A 21041-nucleotide genomic window follows, 5' to 3' on the forward strand; every position below is an offset into this window, starting at 1 on the left:
ATTCTTCAGGTAATCTCCTCACAAAGCCTATAAAATTCTCTTTCTCAGGGACTTTCTGAAAAGGAAAAGCTCCCAGAATGGTCTCGGTGATGGGAAGGTAGGCTCAGTGACCACCAAGGATTCCAACATTCAGACATCATCCACTAAACATTAACACATTAACCAAGAATCTCCTGGTAAACCCATCGGTGAACCAGGCCTGAGAAAACTATCCACAGTTTGCCTGGGCTTGCTCCGTCCAGGGAGGGTGCAGACATGGAGCACAGCTTCAGAGATGGGTGACCAGCCAACTCGTTTTCCAAGAAAGCCCCAGGAAAACTGGAACAAGTTGGTCACCCTACAAGAGACCTTCAATTCTGCCTTCTAGATCTTGCCAGTTGTCTCACTGGGTGACTTCAAGCAAGTCTTAATTTCTTCATGTATGATATGGCAGCCTGTCATCTTATTAAAACCAAGCAGCTAAACATGCTATTGAGTCTGTTGGTTTGTACTCCAGGGTTGATATTTATGAAGAACAAAGCCGGTTTATATCACTGCTTTAATATACACCATCATTATTGCCTCTTGCATTTCTCTACTGCAGCTCCTTCCGAAGGATATTCACAAGCTGTGAATATAGTTTCATTTTATCCTGACGACTTCATGAAAGACAAAAGATAAGAAGGAGAGATCTAAACTATAGTGATCCCCATTCTACAGATGCACACACAGGATCCCAGAAAGAAGTGACTTTCTCAAGGTCACCAAGTGAGCAGGCAGATGGTTCTGTTCTCTGGATTGCTGCCCAGTGCCTTTGCTTACAGTCCTCACACTTGAGCAACTCTGCATGCTGATGATATTGAACCCCACAGTGTCTCATGTACCACTTACCCTAGTTCTTGCCTCTCTTGCGAGATAGGTCCAGTGTTTCACAATTATCACAGATTTACAATCACAAAATGGGATATTGCTATGAGGGATATTGATGAGACTTTAAAGACAGAATATTTGGCTGATAAGATAATGAGCCTTACAGTAGATAATAATATTGAGCTCTAAAGGGGATATTAGTATTGATCCACCTCATCAGGCCTGTTGGGAGGATTAACTCACTGGCAATTGTAAGAAACTTTGCAATGAAGGAGCACAAATGATAGCACATTTGAGACTCACCTTATCCCCTTTGGGATTCCTCTCCCTAGAGTGATTTAAGTAGTCATCTGGATGCCATAGCAACCAAGGCCTGCCTGATGGAACCTTTCAGCCCTATGCTTCCTGTGCACTTCTGTATTCTTTAACTCAACCATAAGATGAAGACTTGCCTTTCTTCATAAAACAAGAATGCAGCAAAAAGCACTTGATTTTTGGCTCCTAAAAGAAGCAGGGGCATGGCAAAAATGTAGGATGCTTTTTTTTTGAGACGGAGTTTCGCTCCTGTTACCCAGGCTGGAGTGCAATGGCGCGATCTCAGCTCACCGCAACCTCCGCCTCCTGGGTTCAGGCAATTCTCCTGCCTCAGCCTCCTGAGTAGCTGGGATTACAGGCACGCGCCACCGTGCCCAGCTAATTTTTTTGTATTTTTAGTAGAGACGGGGTTTCACCATGCTGACCAGGATGGTCTCGATCTCTTGACCTCGTGATCCACCTGCCTCGGCCTCCCAAAGTGCTGGGATTACAGGTGTGAGCCACCGCGCCTGGCAAAATGTAGGATGCTTTTAAGAACTCCAACTAGATGCAATACTCTTATCTGTGGCCACAGAGGTCATGGGTGGAAGAGTCATGCTTAGAACAATCAAAGATGGCCAAAGGGGCTTTGCCAAGTAGGGGCTCAAGAGAGGCCATATAGAAGGCATTGATTCTGTGGTTCTGATCTGGAGTTCTCTTTACTGCCATTTGGGAAGCATTAGCTCTCTCTCACCTGCTCCTGTAACCAGCCCATGTGGAAAGAGCTCTCTAGGTTGTTTTCATAATGTCATTATTATAGTAATACCGGTTTCAGGGTAGGTGTTTAATAAATGCTGTCTGGTCAATGTTCTGGTGTTTGTGTATGCATTATGTGCTTACTCACAAGCAAGCTTTTCCAATTTTGCCTTTGCTTTGCACTGAACCACATGCTTTTCGTCCCAAGCCCCTTGTGAAAAAATAAATGAATGAAGAAGTGATTTGCTCAAGGTCATGCAGCTTAAAAATGACAGAACAAAGGTGTCCCCAGAGCTTTTGACACCAAGCCTAGAGCTTCTTCTGTTCTGCTCTCCTGTCCTCCATAACCACGCTGCAATCCAATCACAAGCTCTCAGGGGGAAGGGACTTCCAGTCCATGTTTGTTTTTATTTTCTCTGCGCTCTAACCAGCTAAGTGTCCACTCAGCAACAGTCAGTCATCAAGGGAGGCCATTGTGCAGGGGGTTCTATTGACTGTGCTAGGAGCAGCCCAGCCTCCCCACTGCCCCAAGGATACCTCTACAGGACATCTGCAACCCTTCTTTTGCACAGAAAAGTAGTGAAGTTCACCTTGGTATTCGAGATACCTTCATTTTCCCCCCATCCTCTCTATTCCTCCTATCTCAAAAGTATTTTCAAGAAAAAGATTGAAAATTGCTTGGAAATTGAAGCAAGATTGCCTGGTTATTGATTCAAATTCTGGCAGGCCTGACTCAAAGCTGTCTCACTTGCTACTGTCACCAATTCCAATGGCTAAAGAGGAATCCTAAGGAGTTGGGCTGAAACCAAATGATCCAGGAATCCCTCCCTCCCCTACCCCACCTCCATTTAGTGGAATTTAATATTTCCATTCCAGCTGAGGTCTATTGCAGGATATTAATTGGGATTTCGGTTGGTCCCTCTCACTCTGGGCTTTTGCTTAAACTAATATTTTTGGTTCTTTGTTCCTGTATCTTAACAGCAGACAGCAAACAACCTCTGAATAGCCACAGAATGACAAGAGCTGGGTTTATCCAGCAATTTGGCACATAAACACAATAACAGTAGCCTTCGAATCACTGCTATTGGGAATGTGATAGTGACTGTGTTGTGGCAGAGCAATCCTATACTTTGTGTCATCCTCTGCATAGAAAAAGAATCTGGGTCTCTTGCATCTTATAAGAAAAAAGATATTAGAGAGACAATAAGATAACAGTAATAATAGTCTGCTTATATGCTAAAAGGGTTTGAGACACAATAATACAGACCTGAATCTACTTATTTTTTAGGCTTCCTTTAGCAAATTTTCTTTGCTTGGTTTCTATGGAAACTGGAGATTGCACATGAGCTAGAGACACTCAGTAGTCTTTCCTGGCAGATGTGTCCATTTCAGATTTCTCTGATTTAAGAGATGTAATGCTTTAACCACGAAGATTAAAAGAAAAAGTAATACCAATCCATTTGTTGTGCTCATGTAATTACTGCTGAGAAAGTCTATGTTGATAGCTACCATTTTATTGAGCACTTGATGTGTTCCAGGACATATTCTAAGCATTTATATATCTTAGCTCACTTAATCTTCCCAGTAGCTCCATTGCCTGGTATCTGTAATAATCAAGGTCCAGCCAGGAAAACAGAAACCACTCTAGGTCTCTCAGATAGAAGAAACTGAATACAAGGAATTAGTTATGAATGCAATGAAAGAGCTGAGAGGCTGAACAAGGGGATGTGAGGCAGCTCAGAGAATAGCAAAAATAAGAAGCTACTCTAAACCCTGGGGTGGGAGAGAGTAGAGGGAAGAGGTCATGTTTCCTGTGCCCAAAAGTCAAGATGGAATGGCATGAACTAGAACTATCATGAGAATTACATGTAGGAGCTGAGACCAAGTTTCCAGTTAAGCTTGTTTTTAGAGCTATACTGATAGAGGTTGAGAAAGCTGACACGAGATTTTCTTTCCCTATTTCAAGAAAAGAGAAACATGCTCACTGGCGTAGTGGGGTATCAAAGCCCTTTCTGGAGGGTAAGGTGATCCGACAACAGTGGAACACTAACCGCTGTTTACCCAACCCTGTGTCATGGTCACCAAGCCCAGGGCCTGGGTCAGTGGTTAAGAGGACACTGGCGCTGTGGCCTGGAGCCTCCTTCTGAGGGGCAGGAACTATCTGGTGGGCACTAAACCTATAAGACTACACCAGGACATCACAGGAAGCAAAGAGAGAAAGGGGAAGGAATGCCTGACTTCTCTCTGTCTCCTGCCCTCAGACCTTCTGTCAAGTTCTCCTGCTGGCTTGAATCGGGGCCAGAAGTCAAAGGATTCTGGGAAATGAGTTCCCCTGTGATACAGAGAAGAGCAGAGGAAGTACAGAGAGGAACCTGAGAGCAATAAGCAGTTGGTTTGTGGAGTATTACTATACCCATTTTATGAAGAAGAAAACTGAGGCACAGAAAGGTTATTTTCCAAAGACAAACATTAGCAAGTACAATGACTTGTTATCTGGTTAAATCCATGCCCTTAACCACTTTATAATATCTTCTGTGGAGGGAAAAAAAAGACTTCACACACATGAAAAATCCTATATCATGCCCATCACCCAAGTAGGCCTGGTTGATTATGAAAACGTTTAATGGTGGGAGTCTGCCCATCCTAAATTTGCCCATCTGGGGGTTCTGAATATTTATTTAATGTGTGCTTATAATTCCAGGTGATTCGGTTTGACTACACATTCATGCCTTGAGTTATAAAAATATGAAGAGGGCATTGTCCTGACTAGTGACACAGACCTGGATGTAGAGGGGGATTGGACTGATGAGGAACCTCACTTTTCTCATAGTTGCTTTGATTCCATTTGGTTAGAGTGTCACAAAGAGGTGAGGGGGAAAGTAGGCAAAAATTCCCAGTTCCTATTTTCTCCCTTAATGTTTGACCATCTGCTGCTGCTAAAGTTGTTAGAGAAATCTATCAGAGGAAAGCTAAATGTCTACCTGAAAACTTCATCTTTTCTCTGAACTGGGAAAAGAAGACCGTTTAGCTGAGGGACACCTTGGCAAAACTTGAAGAGAATTGTTTCATCTGAGAGTCAGGACAGACCCTTCCTAGAGGCAGTCATGTCTTCAGAGAGCTTACTTGAAAATCAGGAAACATTGCAATATAAGGATTTTCAGTGACTAGCAATAAGAGAACATTTTTGGTGAGCTTATTTTCCTTGTTTCCTTTTTAATGTATGCTTTATGTGAAGGAACTTCTGTTATTTGTAAGACTAGTCCTGCTTACGTCAGCAGACAAATCCATGGAAACGTGTGGATGCTTATCTTCCTTCCCAAAGGGTCCAAAGTACTTCCCTGGTTAAGGACCCTTGAAGGGGGATGCTTTTCCCCTACTGAATCCCCAAGGCCAGCTAGGGAAAGTGGTGGAATCGGTTCCTTGCAGGACAGCATATTCTTACTCCCGGGGAGAAAGCAACTTGTGGGAAACCAAAGCCTGCAGAGTATAATCCCTTCTGTCCCCCTCAAAAAATTTTTCCAGAACTAATGAAATTTAAGGCCAGGTAGTGTAGCCTATGCCTGTAATTCCAGCATTGTGGGAGGCTGAGGCAGGAGAATCCCTTGAGAGCAAGAGCTCAAGATCAGCCTGGACAGCATAGCAAGAAATACAAAAAAAAAAAAAAAACACAAAAATTAGCCGGATGTGACACCATGTGCTTGTAGTCCCAGCTATTCAGGAGACTGAGGCGGGAGGATCATTTGAGCCCAGTAACTGGAGGCTGTAGTGAGCTATGATCACACCATTGCACTCCAGCCTAGGCGACAGAGTGAGACCCTGTCTCTGAAAAAAAAAAAAAATTAATTTAAAATAGCTTTGCCATTGATAGCATTAAACATTTAATGGCCAGGAAGCCTTAATACCTACTTTTTCATTACTGATGTAAGATGAAATACATTTGCATAGCAAACAGTATCTGTTATTTTTCCAGATGCCTGACTAAAGACAAGAGAGAGAAATCCTATATCCTGAGACCTCCCTGAGTTTCCTTTAAGTCTGGATCCAGGCTACGTGGGGCCTGATACAATCCTGGGAGCCTTCCTTAAAGAAAAAGAATGCAGAATTAGGAACATCAACTTAGGTATAAAAATGTTTATTCATTTAGAATGAGAAAAGAGATCACAACACATTAGGAAATTGTTAAAAGCCAGGAGATGCCGAAAACTTACAAAATCTAGAATGTAATGCTTTTGTGTTAATCCTTTTTCTACCTTTTTCACACTTTTCAATTATCCCTTCATACAATAATCCTGTGATATCTCCTATCAAGAGACGAGAAAGATAATTCAGCATTTTCTTCAACATAGTTGACCAAATTTGCTTTTTTTATTTTTCATAGTTCAGAAACATTTGTTTTGGCTTTACAACTCATTATTTATAGTGAGATGCCCATCTTTAGGACTGTGGTCAAATATGGAAAAAACTTCTAAGTGTTTTCTCTGTATGAGCTAAGATTCAAGGGCATTTCTGGCTTTCTCATGAGGCAGCTAATCTTAAAAATACACTTTGAAAGGACAGCAGCCACTGATAACTTGGTGTTGATGTCCTTGTTTCTTTATACTGGGTGACTTGGCCTATAGGACACCAGGAGTACCCCTAAAAGCCACCATTTAACTAGATCATGAAGTGACTGAATGACACAGATACGTACCCACTGAACCCAACATTCCCAATTCAACTTCCCCTTAGGGATTCCCTAAAGAGTCCCATAGCTAGTACAAAGCCATATAATACAAGGGGATGATGGCAGAGGGGAAGCTGGCATGAAAAAACACAGCAGTCTTAACTGATTGCAGTGAAAGGATTTTTCTAGTTGGCCATGGTGGTGCTCACTTGTGGTCCCAGCTATTCATGAAGCTGAGGCAGGAGGATCACTTGAGTCAGGAGTTGGAGGGTGCGGTGAGCTATGATCATACCAATGCACTCTAGCCTGGGCACCAGAGTGAGACCCTGTCTCAAAAAAAAAAAAAAAAAAAAAAAACATGAAAGACAGAGAAAGATCTTTTCAGGTCCTTGAATGGGGATTATGTAAAGGAGGAACCCTGAAATTTATAATCTAAGCTTTCTTAGTTTTGTGATAAATCTGTCTCTGGTTTTACCATCATCATCATCATCATCATTACTCCTGTAACATGGGGCCCTTCTGGGAATTCCAACAAGATAATGCACACAGATGTGAAACATAACAGGCTGTCAATTGTATTTATCATCATCATCACTGTACTTGGCTCTCAATTCTTTACAGGTAAGGGCATGCAGTAACCAATTTTCAGGACACAGCAATCTAGACAGAGCAGAGGATATTCAATGGGTTCATATTTGCTGCCATTTTTTCAGTCTGGACCAAAGTAAGAGCAATTGATTATTCAAGTTATTTTAAAATTGATTTTATCATCTTATTGAAACTCTAGGAGTATCAGAGTTTAAAAAAAAAAAGAAGGAAAGAAAGAATGACAAAGAACCTCAAATCTCTGTTCGTTCAGGATGGTTTAGTTTGGAAAGATGTTGGTAAAGTGATCTAACTGTATCAAATTATTCTATAGAGAAAAGCTTTTCAGGGAGACACACAGGCTGGAGCTTTCCTCTCCAGAACCAGCTAAAAATAGTTCTCTTCTTTATCTCATGAGAATCTGACCCATCTCAGCCCATTCAATTGGTACCAAGAAGTGGTACCAATGCAGGAAAGCCATGCTTCTATCTTCCCATGGAAAATGACAGTTGGTGGAAGGGGTGGGGCAGAGAGTAGGTTCCTGCAGGAGGTGGCACACAGGCTCCCAGGAAGGTAGGCACCCTGCCAACCACCTCCTTCAGCAAGCAGAGCTGCTCTGCCCCCACCTGGACCCCACCAAGCGCAGCCACAAAGGCAATTCCTGCCTTGGTGTAGATGGAGTACTGTGCCATGAGCCCTGTGCATGGAGGTGATGGCAAGTCTCCTGAGTCCCCAAGTCAACAAATCCACCCATCTCCCCAGGCCTGAAACTACTCCTGTAGTCAGTCCCTCGAGTTAAGGATGGAAAGTTCCTCAAATCATCAAGATACCAATGTGTAAAGCCCTCCTCCAGCCAGGCACTAGCACTGGAGCTGAGAGTGAACTCTCCAGATGGCCCAGCTGGACAGCATGGCTATGAAAGGAAGGGCTGCTCCAGCACCATGTTCGGGGCTCCCCACAGCAATCTGCAGGTCTAGGATGCCACTGTGATTCTCCGGACCTCTCCTTCCTGGAGCTGCCACAGGCACCACCAACCTCACACACTTTCCTTCCACTCCATTGTCCAAATCCCACCTCTCTGCCCATCTACAGCTCCCATGGAGCCTTTCCAGGCCCCACCTGTTATGGTCACTCTTTCCTCTGACCTTTCATAGCTTTTCATTTATTTTAATAAGTGAATGACTTTTTACATGAACTCAGTTAGGCATGTCTTTATTTCCACTCTACTGGTTGCTGTGTTTCTACCACACTTATAAATGCTTGCTGAATAAATAAAGAGATGACAGTCTGGAATCAGAGAAGGTGGTCCAGGCATAGATTTGTGATGAGTGTGCCTGAGGAGGCCCAGGAAGGTTGCTGGGGAGCTTGGAGGGTGCCTCGGGATGCTGTGTGTTCTGGGGGCAGCAAAGGCCTTACCAGGGAGAAGGAGGGGTTTCATAAGCAAATCCTGACATCTGATAATGCCTGGGGGTCCCTGATGGGCAGTCAGGACCTTTTTGGTTGCAAGAGACAAGAGCTAGTTCAAATCAGCTTCAGCAAGAAGGGTATTCTTGGCTTTCTTGAATGGGAAGCATACTGAAATGGCTCACAGAATAGCAGGAAGAATTCCAGGAACCAAACCCAGGATAGGAAGTGAAACCCACTAAGGACCTTCCTCTCGTCTCTTCCCTCTCCTTTTTTCCTTCTTCTCTGTCCCCTGCCCCATCCATTCTCCCTTCTCCCTTCTCCCTTCATTTCTCTCCCTCTCTTCCTTCTCCTTCTCTCTTTCCATCTCATTTTCATCTCTATTTTAATAGCACTCTCTTTTACATCAGAAAAGTTCTCTCCACATGCCAGAGAAAATAGCTCCTAGCAACTCCAGATATAAACCCTTAATGATTTAAAACTAAGAAAAATTAGCTTTCCACCTCCAATCAGAAGATTCCATGGGAGGCCCCAAACTGGCCTGGATTCTGTGCATCTACCCCTTGGACGAGTCACTGTGTCCAGGGATGTGACACCATTCTTGGCCCAACTGTATGAAGAAGGAGGCCAGGCACCATGATGACAGCCCCACTATGGCCACACACACGGAGGCGTAAAACGAGAATGTCAGAGGCTCGCTACACTAGCAGACAAGGGCTCTGGGACAGGGCTCTTGGAAGGGATGATAGGGTGGACTTAGAAATAACTTCAGGCAGGGATGCTGGTATCAAGACCAGGGATGTTTTTCCAGGCAGCAAAAGAGAGGCCCTCCGAAACTCTGGGTCTTGTCTCTTAGGGACACCCTGTTTAAAAAGATCTCAACCCAGCAGCTTTTTTGAACCCTACCTCTAGCCTGAGTGTTGAACCTCAAATAGCAACTCCAATTGTTTGGCGGGGGGTGCATTGTTTGTTTGTTGTTTTGTTTTGTTTTTCATTTGTATTGTTGTTTTCTGTTTTTTGAGACAGGTTTTCACTCTGTCACCCAGGCTGGAATGCAGTGGCACAAACATGGCTCACCGTAGCCTTGACCTCCTGGGATCAAGCAATCCTCCTGCCTCAGCCTCCCACATAGCTGGGACCACAGGCATACACCACAACGCCTGGTTAATTCTTTAAAAATGTTTTGTACAGATGGAGTCTCACTTTGTTGTTGCCCAGGCTGGTCTCAAACTCCTGGGCTCAAGCAATTCTCCCACCTTGGCCTCCCAAAATGCTGGGATTACAGATGTGAGCCACCATGCCCAGCCTGTAACTCTGCTTCTTGTGACAATCAGCCTTGTGTCAATGGGTCTCTGAACCTTGCTGTGACGCATGGGAACCTCCAACTTTTCTCACCTAGCAAAACTCACTGGATTAGGAATTAAGCACCCAACTTTGAGCCTTGGCTCCCTTTCTTATTTATAAACTGAATGTGTGGATAATATCTGTATGGCCTTCTCTTAGAAGTTGTGAAAATCACACAATGGAATGTGTGAAAGGGCACAATGCAAACTGTAAAGTACCACACAAATTTAAGAAATTGCTATGTAAAAGTTGTTTACCTCACCTCACACTTGAGGCTCCATATCACTCTCACTAAACGTTCTTGAGGGCCGGTGCGGTGGTTCACATCTCTAATCCCAGCGCTTTGGGAGGCGAAGGCCGGTAGATCACGAGATCAGGAGTTCAAGACCAGCCTGGCCAAGATGGTGAAACCCTGTCTCTACTAAAAATACAATAGCCAGGCACGGTGACAGGCACCTGTAATCCCAGCTACTTGGGAGGCTGAAGCAGGAGAATCGCTTGAACCTGGTGGCAGAGGCTGCAGTGAGCCGAGATTGCGCCATGGCACTCCAGCCTGGGCACGGAGTGAGACTCTCTCTCAACAACAACAAAAACTTTGTTTGATTTGCCTCTTGTGCCTGAATAAAAATAAAATTAAGCCCTTCCACCACGGCCACCACTGGAGAGTAGCAGCCATGGTTCTTTGCTACACTATGGCCATGGGCCTCAACAAGGGCCACAAGGTAACCAAGAACGTGAGCAAGTGCAAGCACAGCCACAGGCGCTGACCAAACACACCATGTTCGTGTAGGACATGATCTGGAAGGTGTGTGGCTTCGCCCCGTACGAGCGGCATGCCATGGAGTTACTGAAAGTCTCCAAGGACAAACAGGCCCTCAAATTCATTAAGAAAAGGGTGGGGACACACATCCATTACAAGAGGAAGAGGGAGGAACTGAGCAATGTCCTGGCTGCCATGAGAAAAGCTGCTGCAAGAAAGACTGAGCTCCCCCGTTCCTGCCCTCCCCCTGAAATAAACAGCTAGACCACCCCAAAAATAAATAAAATAAAATAATGCTTTCTAATTATTTTTAAATTAATTATGGTCCTTTATAAAAGTGACACACTCAGAGGCACTTAGCTCGACAAATACGTGATTAAAACAGTAGTCTTCTGGTCACCTTTAGAAATCCTAGATATTTAGCCAGGTGTGCTGTTGCACACCCATAGTCCCAGCTACTCTGGGAAGCTGAGGCAGGAGGATGGCTTGAGCCTGGACTTTGGAAGCTGCAGTGAGGTTGTATGATAGTGCCACTGCACACAGCCTGGCAACAAACAAGATCCTGTCTGAAAAACAAACAGAAAACCAAAAAACAGATACATTCATCTTGTATCACACTGATGCATCTTAAAATAGCATTCATGCTCATCACTACTTCAAAATTATAGTCGTTCTGCCCCTGTTGTTATTTAATGTGCTCATTAAAAAGCACATATATTACTATACCCCTATTTTGTTTTCTGATATTTTGACAACTATATTTCAATGTGATTGGTTTCCTTTGTACTCCTATGCATTTTATGTACTTTAAAATATTATTCTGTCCCCATTCCTCTCTTCCTCCTCCCCCCCAATTTTCTACAAACCTTAAACTGCTCTAAAAATAAAGTCTATTAATAAAATAATTTTTTGAAACAACATTATTCTGAGAAGGAATCCACAGACCTCATCTGATTGTGGGTCTACAGCATAAAAAATACTTTGAATCCTTGTTTTAGTTGAATGGCAGGTGCTGAACCTCCTGGTTTGATCCTCTTATTGTGAAATCATATTCTGCATTTTGGTACTTTTGTTCTGCTTTCTGCATAATTTCCCGAGTTTGATCTTCCAACCCCATCCATGGCTATTTTATTGCTGCTGCATTCCCTTTGATAACATCCTGGTCTTATTCCACAGCTGTTCTGTCTTCTCATCTCACTTAGGCCATCAAGTCTGGGGTGTGATTTACTTCTGCTGATTTTAGACTATCTGTTTGCTTGTGGAAAAGGCACTACAAAGTGATTCGGTGTTCTGTATCTAAGTGGGGGGCTTGCTGGCTGGTGGCTTCCCTGTGGGGTGATTGATCCAGCACTAGGCATTTCATTGTGGGACCTCCACATGGCAGAATCTGTGGATCTTTCCTCTTGGGGAAGTCCATGCCTTCAGGGAGAAATCTCCTAATTCCCTTCTTGGAAGGAGTGGGGATGTACTAGTCAGCATCCTGGGAATCACACAGCAGGAGAGGTTTTGGACCTTATCCCTTGTTTTTCATTCAGCTAAGTGCTGTTCACAACTGTTCCTGGCTATTCCCTCAATCTGAATTCTCTCTTGTTCAATTATCCAGGGATTAAATCTCCTGTTTCCTGCCGGAGCAAGGGAAAAACAGCTGGTGGTTGTTTGGACTGGGGAAAGGTATCCCCTGAGATAGATCTTTGACCCATCCTCCAGGGTTCCACCCTACCCACTCCCAGCTTTGAGCATTGGTTGGTGCCTTCAATTCCTTAGCCCCTCCAAGGTTCTTGGATGCGAGCTGGCTTGCTGCTTCTCAGCTTTCCCCTCTGCCAAGACAGCACTCACCCTTCCGCTTTTCATGTTCCAGAGTTCTGCTGATCTTTCTTGTCTGATATCTTTTTCTGTCCATTTTTCTTTGTTACTTAAGTTTATACCTTTTCTTTGCCATCATGTTTGTGGGGTTTGGAGAAGAGCTGAGACTACAGGGCATACTCAGCCTGTCATGTTTAGTGCATGTCTTTTAGCTTTCAGTTTCTCACTTTGGTCCAACGAAAAATAAAAGGTGCCATCAGTCTTTTATTGATACTTGTGGGGACTTTAATATCCAACTTGATGTCGGTGCAACCTGATTTGACAGCAAGACAGCAGTGCTCTTGAATCTTGGTTGCCAGCCAGGGGATCCAAACTGTCAGCACCCATCCCTAACAATAATTTAACTGAAACTACAGGAACTGAATTACAATATGATAAAACAAGGAGAAGTATCCAATATCCAACATGGTCATCTTCAGATGGAATTGGGAATGTTCACTCCTCCAGGCAGATGTCCAGGCTAAGGAAACAGAGGTATGAATCCCCTTTCCTGCCCCAGCCTTATAACACATCTGACATTCCACTTAGTATCTTCCTCATGATTATTCCCAAAAGTACTGCCCTATACTTCAATACGGCAGAAAGATTTCCTGCTTTCTTTTTATGCATAGGTTCTGTGGTTGTTATTTTGTTGACAATGTATCCTCTTGGGGTGTTTGTGTGTCTCTGAGTGGCTATCTAAACTGTCTGTATTCAAGCACAAACTCCTGCAGTGTGGCCCGGCAGAGCATGCCTTCTACAGCACTAGTGGAAAACAGAAGTGGGCGGAAATGGTGTTTTGATGAGGAGATCCAATTAAGTTAAGAAAGACGGAAAACTGACAGACTTCTTTGTTTAAAAAAATGTACATATATGAGCATCCAAAGTAATGAGTCTCAGGTAGATGTATGTTTCCTGAAAGTCAGAGAAAAACTTGTGTTTCTGTAGCACTTTTCTCCCCAGGGCATCAAAGCTCTTTTTTTTTTTTTTTCTTAATTTCACAATTTCACAAAAGAAGACAAAGTCATAAGATATGAATACTTTGGCCCTGTGCAGCAAGCCCATGGCAGCTGAGCTGTTATTTAAAGACATGAAAACACAGATCCCTGGATAAACTGCAGCTGAGTACACTTCAAACACTGGGTCTAGGAGTGGGGGAGGATTTCTTCCAAAGTCCCATGGCAAGCAGGCCCCACCAGTGGGTTGCTGAGTAGCTTCAAATGACTGGCCCCAACAATCCTTCAGTTTGTTGGGGCCAGTCATTTGACTGGCTCCTACAATCCTGCTCAGTCCCCACCCAGTGTTGGGGTTTAAGAGATAAAAGTAAGTAAGGTGAATGAAGTAAGGTGAGAGAGACTGAGCCTAGACACAGTTCCTGTGAAGAGAGAAGAAAACAGTATCTCTAATTTTCCAGGGCTCTCATTGGATAGGATCTCTATAAATAGGCATTATTATATTTTCTGGGATCTGATGAAAAATCAGATGTGAGGTTTGGGTTCAAGAGCACTTTTATAAATAATAGCCCAAGGTCCAAGATTGAAAAATGAAAATGTCCTGGCTATAGCTCCCTACTCTTCTGATGAGAAAGTCCAGCACTAATCTAATCCCCAGATTTTTAGCTTGATCCTGGAGGTCTTTTCTAGTCTGAGCTTCTTTAGCTAGGCTCAAACACCGGGGCGTATTCTGGCCTCTACTTTGATTCTAATAATGCTTACTCTGTCCTACCTATTATCCTTCCACTTGTCCAGTTCAAATAAGAAATAAGGACAATCCTAACTTCATAGGAACCTCTCTATCTTTAATTAGTTGTTTAATAATTTACAGGTCCTTAAGCTCCATCCTATTTGTATTAAATTTGGCCTTTAAGCCTGCATTTTTAACAAAGTCTTCAGCTAATTCTTAGATACACTAAAAATCCAAGAAACTCTGCATGTAACTATTACATTATAGTTTGTCATATACTGCTTGTCATCTGCATGTCTACTGAGCATTTAATATTTATGTAATATGAAATAAAGTTATACAGTAAGTCATTTAACCAAAAAAAAAAAAGAGAAAGTCCAGCACTGGCCAAATCTAATCTGAGCCACAGGCTTCCACTACACTATGTGAGCAAAATTCAGCAGAACCGGCCATACTGCCATGGAGAATGGCCAGGTTAATTACTTGGCCACACGCTGGTGCATCGGGACCATTCTGGGAATGCTTTGCCCTAAAACAGAGAGGCCCAAGTATTAAAAATCACAGAAGGTCAGTGAGCATCATGGACAGAGCAGTGACCAGAGATGGAAATTCCTATTTCCTATTTCGATAGTTTTGGGATGTGTGTCCTCTCTGAATCTCATGTTGAAATGTGACCCCCAATCTTGGAGGTGTGGCCTAGTGGGAGGTGTTTAGGTCATGAGGGTGGATCCCTCAAGAATGGCTTACTGCCCTTCTCTGTGGTAATGAGTGAGTTCTCACTATTTTAGTTGACACAAGAGTTTGTTGTTTAAAAGAGCCTGGCATCTCTCTTGCTCCCTCTATTGTCATGTGATGGCACCTGCTCCCCGTTTCCCTTCCATCATGATTGAAAGCTTCCTGAGGCCCTCATCAGCAGCAGACACCAGCACAATGCTTCTTGTACAGACTGCAGATCTGTGAGCCAAATAAACAGATATTCTTCCTTTATAGCAATGCAAAATGGACCATTTCAGAGGGCAAAGTGTCTTACTTGAGAGATCAATTATAGGCTAAATTATTACAAAATTCCCTCCCTTCAAGAAATTCACTCTAAATACAAATTATTGGTTACCACTCATTGATGTGAATCAAAATCAGAAGGAGAAAAAAAATGGGTATTATATTTCTCTTTCCTATAGGTAGGTTTATCAAACTTCTACCCAAAATGTAGGATGAAGTTCCCACAGGACCAGAGCTGCCACGTAAAGACAAAGTTTACCTTATGCAATGGACAGCTCCAGAGCATCCTCGCATCGCAGGCTGTGGTCATACGTGGAATGTCCCAGGGCTTTCCCATTTCCAGATGCTATGGTCACAAAGCACCAGATAAAGCTTTCACAGTGAACAACCAGGCAACACAGTCATGACAGCCTGAGGCTCCACCCTCTGGGTCTCCGATTAACCATCATTCTAGACCAAGTTATTTTTTGCCAGAAGTAGGGACTAAGTACTGTGGATACTGCAGGGTCTCTCCTAGCAGGCCTGTTTCTACTTTTTCTCAAGGACTGCACCTTTCCCCATACCCTTCTCTGGGGACAACCGGTTCAAAATCTGGATGCTTCCTTCCTCATCTAACTAGGATACATTCTTTTTTTTGAGACAGAGTCTCACTCTGTCACCCAGGTTGGAGTGCAGTGGCATGATCTCAGCTCACTGCAACCTCCGCTTCTCAGGTTCAAGCTATCCTCCCACCTCAGCCTCCTAAGTAGCTGGCATTACAGGCACATGCCACCATGCCAGGCTAATTTTTGTGTGTGTATTTTTATAAAGATGGGATTTCACTATATTGCCCAGCCTTGTCTCAAACTCCAGAGCTCAAGTGATCTGCCTGCCTTGGCCTCCCAAAGTGCTAGGATTACAGGTGTGAGCCACTGCATCCAGCCTAGGATATATTCTAACCACCCCAGCCCCACCGCCACAACTGGAAGAGCACAGCTTTCTCTTCTAAGTGCGACACAGCTCTCTGGCTTTTCCAAGCTGGTTCCCTCCCTGGTACCACTTACACAAAAGTGCAGCTGACCATGCTTGGGCTCTGAAGATACTGAAGAAGAACCTGGAGTCTCCTCAGAGTTCGTCCCTACCCATCCCATTGTTTGAGGTTAGCCACTACTTCTGTTTCCATAGTTTAATACATGGACTAATCTTGTTCCTCCTGGTATCTGTCCAGACCTTGTCACCAAAACCATAGGGAACTTGTCCTCAAAGAAGTACACCCTGTTCTTCACACAATAACAGACCATCCACATGGCTTCCCAAATCTCTCCCTGGAGCACAGAGGGGCTTTATGAACACGGAATGCTCACAGCCCCAGGAGGCTTCACACATACATGATATAATGACCATGAAAATACACATTTACAATGACAGTGCCTTATACAGCACAGCCAAGCCTTAAAGGCACTAAAATGGGATATTCTGATCAAAGCCTTTCAGATCCCAACCCCTCCTTTTTTTGGCTGTAATCACTCTCCCACCATGCTACCTGTGGTATTCCATTTTCTTGCCCCATCTTTGTTTTTGTGAAGATAAAAGCAGTTTGAAATGAGTACTTGAAGTTACCTACATATTTGGATCACTCTGCTGGAAGTTGAAATCTCCTCTTTTTTTCCCTCCGTATGTATAAATATATACTTGTCTTTTATGATCAAAGATAATGGTGACACTTCACCAAAAGACAAGTGAGAATGAAAGTAATCATAATAATCTATTCACGATCACAGCAAGTCTTTGTACTATTTTGGTCAGGTCAGTCTTAACTAATCTCTGAGTACCTCTCTCAGGTAGCTAAAAGTGCCAAAATCTGCCCAGCCCTGGTCCCGGAAATTTGCCCCTCATAGCCATATTGTTATAGGTGCAGTGGCTCACACCTATAATCCCAGCACTTTGGGAGGCCGAGGTGGGCGGATCATCTGAGGTCAGGAGTTTGAGACTAGCCTGACCAACATCGAAAAACCCTATCTCTACTAAAAACACAACATTAGCTGGGTGAAAACCCTATCTCTACTACAAATACAACATTAGCTGGGGTGTGGTGGTGCATGCCTGTAATCCCAGCTTCCTGGGAGGCGAGGCAGGAGAATTGCTTAAACCAAGGAGGCAGAGGTTGCAGTGAGCTGAGAGCAGACCACTGCACTCCAGCCTGGCCAACAAGAGGGAAACTTCATCTCAAATAAATAAATAAAAATAAACAGTTCATTTATTTAAGCATTTGCTGTGTACAAGCTCTGCTCTGTATATGTATTTAATCCTCTTGAAATCTCTCTGAAGTAGGGATGACTAATATCCCCATTTTACAGGTGGAGAAACTAAACCACAAGAGATTTGAGTCACTTGCCTCAGGTTCCACAGTAAGGGTTTGGACTTAAACAGTCTAGCTCCAGAGCACACAGGCGGAGCTCCAACACTCTGCTACACCATAAGACCATATGAATAGCTATAACTCAGCTAAACTGGAGGAAAGCAATGAACAGCTCTTCACAGTTTATCCACAGATATCTCTTTAAAGATTCAGGGTGTGTTCTCCCATTGGGCTGCTATAATAAAATACAGACTGGGTAGTTTAAAACATGACAGCATTTTTTTTTTTTTAAACCACAGTTCCAGTTCTGGAGGCTGGGAAGCCCAGGATCGAGGTGCTAGCAGATTCAATGTCTGTAAGAGCCCACTTCCTGGTTGATAGATGATCTTTTCTCACTTTGTCCTCACTTGGCAGAAGGGGCAAGGGAGCTCTCTCAGGCCTTTTTTATAAATGCACTAATTTCACTCATGAAAGCTCTATCTTCGTATCTTCATTACCTCCCAAGGGTTCTACATCCAAATACCATTACACTGGGACTTCGGTTTGAACATAAAAATTTTGAAAGGTCACAGGCATTCAGTCTATAGCATTCCACCCTTGACTTCCCAAAATTCATGTCCTTCTCACACACATTCTGTCCCAGTAGCTCCAAAAGTTTCCATTTATTCCAGCATCAACTCAAAAGTCCAAAGTCCAACATCTCATCTTGATACCAACTAAATCATATATGAGACACTTTGGGTCTCATATATGATTTAGTTGGTATCAAGATGAGATGTTCAGATTCATCTGAAGGCAAATTCCCCTCCAGCTATAAGATGTAAAACCAAATAAGTTATTTGCTTCCAAAATAACAATGGTGGGAAGAGATAGGATAGACAGTTCCATTGCAAAAGGGAGAAATAGGAAAGAAGATAGGAGTGACAGGTTCTGAGCAAGCCAAAACAATGGAGCAAATTCCATTACACATTAACACTCAAGAATAATCCTGTTTGGCTTGATGCTCTGTTTTCTAGGCCCTCTAGGGTGGAGGTCTCACCCCTGGGACCCATTGGGGTTGTGTTCCTGCCACCAAAGATTTTCCAGGCAAGAGTTGGACCCCCAAGTCTCTGGGAAGGGCCACCTCCAGGGTGGCTTTGTGCATGGGCCCTACCGCCATAGTCATTCTCTGCCTGGGCCTTGTGGCCCCCCAGGGCTGAAGTCCCAAGCCATAGGCTCTGCTTGGCCCACTCACACCACACTAGAGTCTGTCAGAGTCATATCTGGGGTGGCCAAGGAGCATGGCACCAGAGTGGGGGGAGTGAAGTCCATGATGTGAAGCAGTGCCAGGTAGAGTGTGCCAAGGTCTGGCAGGTACTGGTGGCTTCCCCTTTGAAACTGTTCTGCCCCTGATGCCCTTACACTCTAGGCCTATGATGGGAGGTGTGGGGAAGGGTGGCAGCTGATGATTTCTGCATTGCTTTTGGGTTCCTTCTACCATTGTCTTGAACAATAGCTCATGAATTCTGTTGAGATGGCTAATTCATACTAAGGATGGCTAATCCAACCTTACCAGATGGTCACTTGGCCACACCCTTAGAGTTCTTATCTGACTAGACTTTTTCATTTTAAACAATATAGATAGGCTAAGAATTTTCCAAATCTTCAAGTTCTGATTTCCTTTTTATTAATTATTCCATTTTAAAATCAGTTTTTGCTTCTTGCCTTTTACTATAAGCAGTAAGAAGCCAGGCCATGTTTTTGACATTTTGCTTAGGAATTTCTTCAGCCAAATATTCTATTTCATTGCTCACAAGTTCTACCTTCCACAAAACACCAGGACACAAAACAATTAAGCCAAGCTCTTTGCCACTTTATAACAAGATTGGTCTTCTCTCCATTATCCAATAACATGTTCCTCATTTCCATCTGAGATCTTACGAGAATGGTCCTTACTGCCTCTATTTCTATAAATATTGTGCTCAGAATATTTCTACTGACATATTCTCCAAGAAGATTTAGATATTCCCTAAAGCTCTCCTTTTTCTTTTCTAAGTTTTCACCAGAATTTTCCTTAATAATCTATTCATGGCAATGTAATCTTTCTGCAGCATACATCTTAAAACTCTTGCACCCTGTACCCTTTATCTAGTTCCAGATCCAATTCCACAATCTTAGGTGTTGGTTACAGAAGCACCCCACTCCCAGTACCAATTTAGATCCAAAGTATGTTTGGGCAGCCATAATAAAATATCATAAACTGGGTGGCTTATAAACAACATGAATTTATTTTTCACAGTTCTGGAGATTGCAAAATCCAAGTTCAAGGGGCAAGAAGACTTGGTGGCTTGTGAAGGCCCACTTCCTGGTTTATAGACAGCATCTTTTCACTGCATCCTTACATGGTGGAAGGAAAAAGGGAGCCCTCTCAAGTCTTTTTTCTATGGGCACTAACCTCATTCATGAGGACTCTGCCCTCATGACTTAATCACCTTCCAAAGGTCTGACCTCCAAATACCATCATATTGAACATTAGGACTTCACATAAATTCTGGAGGGGCATAAACATTCAATCTATAGTATACGGTCTCAAAAAAAAAAGTTCTGAACCTCACTGGGTTTCCCCCACCACCTGCTATGGTGACACTCTGCTGCTAGCCATGTTAGCACACCTTCTGATGACTTTCAAGTGAAATATCCCTCTGAGATGTCCCAGTTTTCTCTGTATAGTGCCCCCTCCACACCCTTCACTCCCACCTACTGATCTGTGAAACTTGGTGTGCTCATTTGATATAATATTTCCAGGCAGCCCTTCAAGTTTTGACAGTTCACTGCCACTCTCTCCCTTACATTCTTAACCAGTCCACACATCCCTATGCTAGTTGCCCTTTCCAAAGTTAACATTTCCAAATGGCAGGATAAGTTCAGAGTCATTTAAAAGAAAAATACATGTGCTTGAAACATACCATGAAAATGTTGGGCTTTCTTTTTCTTTTTCTCTCTCTCCCTCTTTCTTTCTTCTTGAATCTCATCCTTATCCTCCCTGCAGACACAGTGAGCTCAAGCAGCCTCCTATATATTGTTTTTCCCAGGGAAGCCAATTTCAGTTCAGTTCCCACTGTTTCATAACACAGAGCTCAACTTACACACTTCCAAACAGAGGGATGGGTGCTCAGTTTTGTTTTCCTTTTCCCCCAAGAAAATGCCTCAATCTCAGTTTCAGGCTTAAACAGACTTAACAGCCATAAGCTTCATAAGCTCTGGCATGCCATAAATAGTCCTTTTCATCAGAAGCTGCAAAACACAATTCTACTGTAAAAACCAGAGCTACTCAGATAGCTAGCTGCCCACAGCACTGAGCATGGTGCCTTGCATTTAGTGGCATTTAATAAAGATTTGCTGATGGACTGATTGATCCAGGTCTTCCATATCAGGCGTAGTCTGAGTTTCTTAGACATTTTTCAGGGAATTTAAAGTAAGTTGGGGTTTTGTTTGTTTTTGTTTTGTTTTTGAGACAGAGTCTCACTCTTGTCTCCCAGGTTGGA

General features: G+C 43.3%; 1 long non-coding RNA gene and 1 pseudogene across 13 annotated transcripts in view; one reads left to right on the forward strand and one right to left on the reverse strand.

Annotated features, from left to right (window-relative positions):
• Positions 1-21041, reverse strand: part of LOC118149763 (uncharacterized) — a 205026-nt gene that overhangs the window by 82045 nt on the left and 101940 nt on the right. The gene's annotated exons all lie outside the window — the stretch shown is intronic.
• LOC108589255 (large ribosomal subunit protein eL36 pseudogene) lies at positions 10570-10919 on the forward strand (annotated as a pseudogene).

The sequence above is a fragment of the Callithrix jacchus genome, chromosome 20 (assembly GCF_049354715.1).
Source record: "Callithrix jacchus isolate 240 chromosome 20, calJac240_pri, whole genome shotgun sequence".
NCBI lineage: Eukaryota > Metazoa > Chordata > Mammalia > Primates > Cebidae > Callithrix > Callithrix jacchus.